At 49.4% G+C, this 9,194-nt stretch overlaps 1 protein-coding gene across 2 annotated transcripts in view; it reads right to left on the bottom strand.

The window, feature by feature from the left end:
• Positions 1–9,194, bottom strand: part of GNPAT (glyceronephosphate O-acyltransferase) — a 46,150-nt gene that overhangs the window by 33,483 nt on the left and 3,473 nt on the right. The gene's annotated exons all lie outside the window — the stretch shown is intronic.

Raw genomic sequence — 9,194 nt, 5'->3', positions numbered from 1 at the left:
ACTTCTTGAGTCAGGTAGAGGTCATCCATGCATGATAGAAAACTTTGCGACCACTCGGATTTTTCTGAGTGATCCTCCCATGAGATGTCTGGGTAACTGAATTCACATCATTTAATGCAGGGGTGTCAAACTCTTCTGGCCTCATGGGCCAGATGACGGCTGCTGGGCTAGTCTACAGGCTACACTGGGACTGATCCCCATGCAGCTCCCATGGCAATGGGTCCAACCCTTAAGCCACACACAAAGCACTGGACCCAGGCTTCGCTGTGTGCATGGCATACACGGCCAGCTCAGGGTGCACACTGCCCACAGTGTGTGGGCTGAACCTAAAACTGCAGAGAGCATGGGGGCTTGGTCTGAGGTACTACATGCAGTACACACACTGGACCCCCTGCGCTGCATGCAGCACCAGGTCCAGCCCACGTGTTGTGGACAGTGCGCACCTTGTGCTGGCCCCACATGCTGAACAAGCTGTGGCTGGTTGAATGTAGTGCATGGGGCTAGAGTGACCATGCATACGGAACATAGCAGAGGGTCTGGCTGGGATGTGCACTGCATGTGGCACCCTGCCAGACTGGCCCTGTGCACTGGCTCCAGCATAGCTCTATCCAGACCAACCCCAGAGAAGCACGCAAAGCCAGACCAGCAGCGTGCTGCAAGCAGCAAGTGTAGCAAAACTCCCAGTTTTTCTTTTTTTAATTTTGAAATGCATTCCCTTCCCTTCCCCAACCATTTCTGACTTTCTCTCCCTCTCTATTCCCTATAGATAAGTATAAGTAAGCTAAGATGTAGGATAAGCTTTAACATTTTATTTTAGGTAGTAAGTTTTATTTTTCTCTTCCCTCTTTGCAAATAAGTGCCCTGCTATTTTGACATAGATATCCACTGTTTTATAAAAGTGATAATTATTATGTTTGTATTGATTTTTTTACTGTTTTTATATTGTGTGAATACTGTTTTAGGCCTATATATGTAAGTTAGCATAAGTCATGTCAAGCCTCCATCTTATCCCCATGCCTGGTTGTATAACCTATGACTCTCACTACCCCTCCTATGTAACTTGGTTCCTGAATGAATGGGGATGAATGAGGGTGCTTGAGAGACAATGGCAGTAGGTCTAAAAATAGCTCCCTCTGAAAGACCAAACCATCAACACCAATACCTTGACCAAGACCCAGCCCTTGGAACCATCCTCAGCATTCAAGAAACAAATAAGGCAACCCACCATTGTGCCAGGCTTCACATACTCAGTAAGAACACCTGGAACCCTCAGGAACAGGACTGACCTTGCCTGGACAGGCCCTCCCCATAGGAGATCAGAGGTAGTCTGCCCCATAAAAGGTGGTAGTGAAGACTGACTCCTTGGGACACCCTCTCCATCTGGACCAGCACCGTGCCACACCACCTATCCACCCAGAGGCCCTGCCAGCGACCCCGCTCTGGACAACACATACTGGACAAAGACCCCTTTCTAGCCTGGACAGGTAGCTATCACCCCCACCCTCTCTTCAACCAAGGACTTGGACTCTGTTTCTCTTCCCTACCTGGACTCCAACCCTTCCATTGAGTCTTTCTCCTGCTGCCATTGTGAGTATGTGTGTGTATGTGTGAACCAATAACTTCATGGGTCTGTGTAGCATGTTGTCTGTTTAATAAACCTGTTATATGGACCCCTGAGTTGGGTTTTGCTTTACTATGGTTCAGCCCTGCTCCAATCTCTGTTCCTCACCCCTCTAACTTCTGTCTCATTTCTCCTTCTCCTGCTTATGGCTCATTGCCACTGCCAACACTTGTCCTGAGCTCCTCTCTGCCTCCAAACCCCCCGTTTCTTTGCCACTGTCTTATCCCCACTGCCTTTTCCCCTGGGAAACCAGGTTTCTGGCTCAGTTTCTTTCCTGGCTGTCTCCTCCTTGCCACCAGGCTTCCCCCCACCCCACCTTGCACCAGTGACCTCGAGTAACCCTGGGGCCACTTGATCTTAAGTAAACCCAAGCCTCAGTTCCTCAGCTAGCTTCTCTCTAGTCGAGTGGTCTCCAAACTTTTTTGATTGCGCACCCCTATCAGTAAAAATTTTTTGAGTACGCACCCCCAATATATGTATATTTATATAAATAGAAATAGAAGTTCTAATATTTTCTTCCCGCACCCCAATGGATCATCTTGCACACCCCACTTTGGAGACCACTGCTCTAGTCCACCAGTTCTAATCCCGGTTCTGGTAACTTTTACTCCCTATACTTTAACTCTTTCTCTTTCACCTTAACCTTCCCCCAAGTATCCCAGGTACCCCAAGCACACACATACACACAGTACCATCCAAGTTAGGAACTTACTTGTGTGTATGTGTAGGTGGGCTGTATGTGCATGAACTGGTGAATGTGTGCATGTGTATATATACATGTCATTGTGCATGATATATAAGTTAGTGATCTGTGTATGTGTACTGAGTATGCAGGTATGAACAACTGATTTTTGTCCAACTTCTGGGGTGTATAGTGTATGTGCTTGAATTGGTGATAGGTATGCATGTGCCTAGGCTGGTTTGGATGTGCATGTGCCTGAGTTGGTAGTGTGCGTATGCGTGCGCACACGTGCACATCTAATTGATTTGTGTGTTTGTATATGTGCAATTGTGTCACGCTCTCCTGTTTAACAGCACAATATTGAGATCCTGAGAGTTGGCCTGACCCCACAGCAACACACAAGCCCCAGACTAACCCTGTTCTGTGTTCAGGATGTCACTGGGTCAGCCTATATGACACATGCAGTGCACAGCGGTAAAGCCAGTGCTTGGAATCATTCCAGCAACCCCTGGGCTGGATCATACAGCTCCATAGCCCATATGTTTGACACCCCCAACATAATGTCTTTGTGCTGTTTTTTCTCTCAAGATGCAGCCATCTCTGGTTTCAAACACACAAAATTATATTAAACCAGATTAATAAAAAACTCTCCAAACCTACATTTAAGATTCATTCTGTCCTATCACCACAAGACCTAATTCCCCACCCCCCCATCAGAAAGAATTTTAAAGAACAAATAGGTTTTGAAAGTCATTAAGGATCAATCTTTTCACAGTTAAACAATGGGTGTAGCCTCAAGCACTCTTGAAATCAGCTACTTCAGCTACATCCAGGTAATGATGCAAGTCCAACAGTACAAACACAAACAATGAAAGATCAATTCTTCCACAAGAGCTGGCTGCTATCTTCCATACCAGTTCCTCTGGTTCACCCCCGGACTGAGCCTCTGCCAGCTTCCTCTCATCCAAATTTCAGAGGCAAAACACCACTAAGCAAGTAAGGCAACTGGAAAGGATTGCAAACACTTTGAAAGAGAAAAGTATAATTCAGAAGGAACTTGATACATTGAAGAGCTGGGCTAGAGACAATTAATTTGAAGTTCAGTGCAGATAAATATAATGCACTACATCTAGGTAGAATGATTGAAAGCACAAGTGGGAATTAACTGGCTGGGTGGTACCATTACAGAGAATGGTCCAGAGGTTTCGGCTGGTCAGAGACTCAACGAGTCAGCAGAAATGCAGTTGCAAAAAAAGCCAATGCAATTTTGGTCCTCATCAACAGAATTATTAAGTGTAAGATATGGAAGGTGATAGTGCCACTCTACTCAGTGCTGGGAGGGCCTCATCTAGAATATTGTGCCCAATTCTGAGCTCCACCTTTTAAGAAGAATGTGGAGAAGTTAGAGAGGGTCTAGAGCAGGGGCAGGAAAAACTGGCTCACCAGGCCATCCTATCTGGCCCACAGCTGCCCCTTTGAAAGCCAGTGGGAGGCATGGGCTTTCAGAGGTTGGGCACCATCGAATGGGTGGGCTCTGTGCCTCCACCTCCGTGGGGCTCCCAGCACTCCAGCTTGGAGCCCCACGTGGAGGCACCAAGGGCGATGGTGCTTGACCAGACAGCTTGCAAGTTGGGAGGCGAGTTCCTGCCTGCAGGGCCAGAAACCCTATGTGGAGGCAAGAAGCCAGTCCGGCCCAGTGGCGAACACTCCCAGCTATAGTACCGGGAACCCCACATGCTGATACATAGCCAGCCCAGCTGGCCTGATGGTGCACGTGCAGGTGTGGGCCCCCCTGCCACAGCCCCCATTGCTGATGGCAGCAGCAGCAGGCAGCAGGCACTCATGGTCCATGGCACGCAGTCCCCTGGCAGTGTGCGGCTCCAGCTGAGACCTGGGAGCTGCCTTCAGCCCAGACCAGGCTGGCTGTGTGCCAGCATGTGGGGCTCCCAGCACTCTAGCGGGAAGCTGCAGGTGAAGGCACAGAGCCAGGCCAGCCAGCCAGCCTGGTGGTGCGTACTCTCAGCTGCTGCACTGGGAGCCCCACATGCTGGCACAGAACCAGCCCAGCTGGCCCAATAGCATGTGGCTCCTAGAAGGAGACCTGGGAGCTACACATGGTGGCACACAGCCCGCCTGGCTTGATGGCACGCGGACTGGGAGCCATGAGGAGTCACACACCCTCGGGCCAGGGGCGCTCTGTGCTGCCATGTGCGGATCCCGGCTCTCCTTCTTACAGATCAACACCTCTTTTCTCAGTTTGTCTTGTACAATATGACAGTGCATGTTACATTCAGTTGTTCTGTTCCACGTAGCTGGTTGGCTACACGTCCTGACTTCAGGCACCGCTATAAGAACTCAAGCAATCTTACCTAAGCACTGAAGGAAGGCAGTGTTCTTGCTGTACACAATAGCCAACAGGCAGTTTCCAGGTTGGCTGCAGACTGTTTTGTAAGTCATGTAAGCAATTCAATTACATATTTCAAAATGCGTAAGTTAATGACTGCTATGAGAAACGGGCACCACAGGACACTGGAACACAGAAGCAAGCAGGAGCTTGCTACTCCAGCTCCACAGGACCTCTGCTAGGGCCTGGATGACATTCACAAGGGAGCTCCATGATCCCAGGATTCTAGTATGGAGCCAGGGAGAGATTCAGGGTGTAGACACACATAACACTTAAACTAGTTTAAATGCAGTTTAAACCACAAGCATCCATATGTACAAGTCAGTTTCTAGTTGTTAAAACCTCCTGAAATGTTTCAAAAGCAAACCTGGATAATGAGGTATTATTTCAAACTGGTCCTCCATGAACCAGTTCAGTGTTATGTGTGGACACCAAGGTTTCAGTAGTGACTACTGCAGGTGTGGGCAATTATTTGAGCGGGAGGGAATTTTGGTGAGCTGCTAAAGGCTGGGTCTGCAACCCCTTTCCCTCCTCCCACAACAGTTCACCAAAATTTCCTAAGTGGCTCTGTCCAAGTCTGGAACAGGGCCACGGGTGGGCGGGGAGCAGCATCTGGGGGTGGTACAGGTGGGCAGGGCTGGGATCTTGGGGCGGTGACAGCATGGGACCGGGGCCCAGGGCAGAACCATAATCTGCTCCCCACATGTCCCTGCTTGTGGAACTGGTGCCTGCCCCAGGCCTTGGCCCTGTGCTGTCACCACTGCAAGATCCCAACCCCACCCATCTGTCCTGCTGCCTGCCTGTGGCCCCCATCCCATCAGCTCAGCCACATGCCCTGCCCTCAGAGGTGACTGAGGGGTAGATGGGCTTGTGCACCCCAGGCAGTGGGGCCAGGCCAGATGGCAGCAGCAACTGGAAAGAGGTGCCACCACAAGGGCTGCTAGAAAGCAAGTCCAGCTGTCACACTGCCCCAGCCTTGCGGCTTGCCTGGAGGCAATGGGACTGGCTGCATGTGCCATGGCCCAGGCTGCCCCCCACGCCTGGGCTGGATAGAACTGAGGGACCAGCTGAAGGCGAGACAAAATCCTTTGGTGGGCCAGATTCAGTCTATGGGCCATATTTTGCTCACCCCTGGATCCTCCAGACATCCCACAATATGCTGCACCACAAAACCCCCCAACCCCTGCATGGTAATTGGCTCCTCTGGTACATAGCCAGAACTTGACTGCTCCAACCTCTATTGCCTGTACTTGACTACAGTTCACAGCAGCCCAGGCTGATTTGAAGAGCAGGGGGACAGAGAGGGGTGCAAGGCAGAGTATGGAGGTGTGACCAGGTTGGGGGTAGAGGGGTTGCTGCCTGGAACCCTGTTTCTGGGTTCCCAGGAGGAGGGGGACTGTGACCTTGGTGAGTGGGTGCACTTTTAACTGTAAATACCCATCAATTGCTGGGTGAGGGAAAACTGAGCCACTGAACAATGGGCAATTAATATCACAGAATGGCTGTCAATGGAAGGTAGGGCAGGTTTCTACCTTACAGAAACTAAATCAGAGATTAATTCCATGCTGGTCAATGCAAATCAGTCCATTAAACGTTGTTTCTCAAACTCCATGCTGTACCCAACCCACCCTGCACATACATCTCTACACAGCTGCTAGCAATGCAAGTTAATTCAGTGGCTTCCAAGCACCCCTCCACACTCACCTAAGCAGCCTCTGGCATCCTCACCACTCCACTAAGTTAGCCTAGGACTCCACTAAGTCAAGCCACAGACTGGGATCAGTTGAAGGCAATGGAAGTAATTGAGTGGCTTTGTTGAGAAAGTCCTTTTAAAGCTTCGGCAAAACACAGAGAAAGAAAGGCAGAGTGGGGGAAGGGGAAATGAATTTTTTCAGAAACGTACCTAGAAACTTGATAACTTGGCCAAAAGCTTCTGCTAATTTGGCAGTGGCTATGAGAAGGTTAGAGCTCTAGCTGTGGAGCTGCAGGGAGAGGGTGAGTGACACTAATGAATGGACTCCATCACTCTTCCATGAGGCCAGAGAGACAGAGGGCCTGGAAGCCAGGGTCCCCATGCTTCCATTCTGGTGCAGATATCGGTTTCCTTGCTTAAGGCATCTGCCCCAATTCTGGAGGGTTTGGTTTTTGAGAAAAGGTGTGATATGTAAGCAGATATGATGCATTATATCCACCTCACACCCAAAGAACTTTGTTAGCCTGGATTCAAGGATGCAAGCTCTCGCTGATGCCCTGTGCTCCTCTTATATTTAGCCACCAAACCTTGATCTGATTCCTCTGATCCCCAACTTAGTCCAGAGAGTCATAGAGAGTCACAGCACTTTTCCTCAGATTCTGGTAAGCAGTAGAAAATACCAGACCAATGACACTGCTCAGATTACAGTAGGAGCCACCAGACTGCATGAATAGAAGTGCTAATTTTGGATTGTGCTGGGAATGCAGAGAATGGCAGGGTGATTTGGGAGAAAGGTTAAGAAAGTAATACATTTCCAGTTCCTACTCCAGTACTCACAAGGGTGGAGTTGGAAGTGCCATATTACTTTTGCACTTCCTGCTTTTTTCCAGAATTTGGAAAATTCAAGTTTTCTGTTCTGGAAGGACCTGTGGAGCACAAAACAGTACCAAGACTCTACCGTCTCAACTGCATCTTACAGAGAGCGAGCGCATGCATTCACACATTTCTAATGAAAGTGAGGAGGGTGAAAGGTAAAGTAAACTAACTGCAACACTGCCATGAGATTAGGTATGCCAACTTTGGTGATTTTGTCAGAAATCACAATATTTGGTTTTAATAAAGCTGCAACTCCTGGTTTCACATTATTGCAAGACAGCAAAATTTTAAAAGTTTCTAGTTCTAATGGTTACAGAGAAAATGCAAAACATAACTGTATTTTTGAAAGGGGTGGTCCATATCCTGGTACCTGAACTCCAAATGTTGGCAATACACGTGCACTGATAGAGATTTTGGGGGCTGATACAGATAGCTGATATTTAAGGAGGCATATCATAGCCAATACTGAGCTGATACAGCTGCCTCCAGGTGGTAAGTCTATTGCGGTGGAAGGGGGAGGGAAGGGGAATGGGGGGCAGATCAATGCCCCTACAGTGAGGGAGGGTGGGGGCAAGGGCAGGCACCTCTGCTCTCAGTGTCACTGCCGCCAGCCGCCCAGTGCAGCCTTGGTTCTTCCTGGCACAGGAGCGGAGGTGGGACATAGAACCGGGCTGTGCCTGGCGGTACAGGGCTGGGAGTGGAGCTGCAGTAAAATCTGGCATGGCTGTAGCCACCTCCCAGCGCCACCAGTGCACACTCCGAGCCCAGCCCCTGCCAAGAAGAGCCCCATGCAGCCCTGGCTCCAGCCCACCCGCCTTGCGCAGATGCGGGGGTCACCCCCAACCACCACTACCCTCCTGAGGTGCAAGCAGTGGCAGGAGCCACCCTCTCCCCAATGAGATGCGTCTCTATCCTGCACCCCCGCCCCCTGGGCAGTGCCTGCCCCCACCCTCACTGCAGGGGCGTTGGTCTGCCCTCCCACGCCCCTCCCCTTCCGACATACTAGCTGGAGGCAGCTCTCCATGCTGCCAGCTCTGCTCCATGGTGCGCTGTGGCTGCGCACAGCATGGGCATTTATCAGTCAAATTATTGGCCCCGTCAGGCTGATATCCAATACAGCAAATTTTCTTTATATTGGTACCGATCTGATATCGGACTGCCGTATCAGTGCATCTCTAGTTGGCAATGCTGTAACTGTAGAAGAAAGGGAATGCTAGGGTTTCCTTGGTATTTTTATAGGCCCTCAAGTACCAGTGGGGGACATCCCTTGAGGGAAAGAGCAGGAGAACAAGAAATCTCACTTTTAGTGACAAAGGGGGGGGGGAAAAAGAAAAGAGACAAAGAGAGAAAATAGACTGATGAGGAATGGGAACAAAAATGATAGAGAGTGGGAAGATACTGCCAATGAGCTGGATGCTGGAGACACAGGCACTAGTGGACAAGAAGGGCAAAGGAGTTAATTACTGGGCTGAAAGAGGAGAGAAATGGAAAATCCTGACTGTCAATGGACTGTGAAGAGCAGTGGGAGCAGGTGACAGTACAGAGAAAAGGGGGTCATTGAGGAATACATAATGCGATAATGAGGTAGTGATCAATAAAAGCTAGGTTTGGTAATGAGGATATTGAACAAGTAGCTGTTAAGACAGGACAAAAAGGCACAATGGTCAGAAGGGATACCATGAAGGCTAAGGGGATGGAGCATGATGGATGATAGATCACTACAACATCAAGAGCATATAGAGTCCTACTGACTTCAGTGGGCCTCCACCCTAGCAGTGATACATGGATTAAACTACACAGGACTGTCATCACAGATGTAACAATATTCACTCTAAGGTTAGATTTCAACTTCCATTCTAGATAAATCTCTCACATATATAGATTTCATAGATTTAGGGTCGGAAGGGACCTAGTAGAT

This window comes from Gavialis gangeticus, unplaced genomic scaffold (genome assembly GCF_001723915.1).
Source record: "Gavialis gangeticus isolate Ggan-Ray unplaced genomic scaffold, GavGan_comp1, whole genome shotgun sequence".
Lineage (NCBI taxonomy): Eukaryota > Metazoa > Chordata > Crocodylia > Gavialidae > Gavialis > Gavialis gangeticus.
Note: the sequence above shows the minus strand (reverse complement) of the source record. Positions and strands in the feature narration are given on the sequence as shown.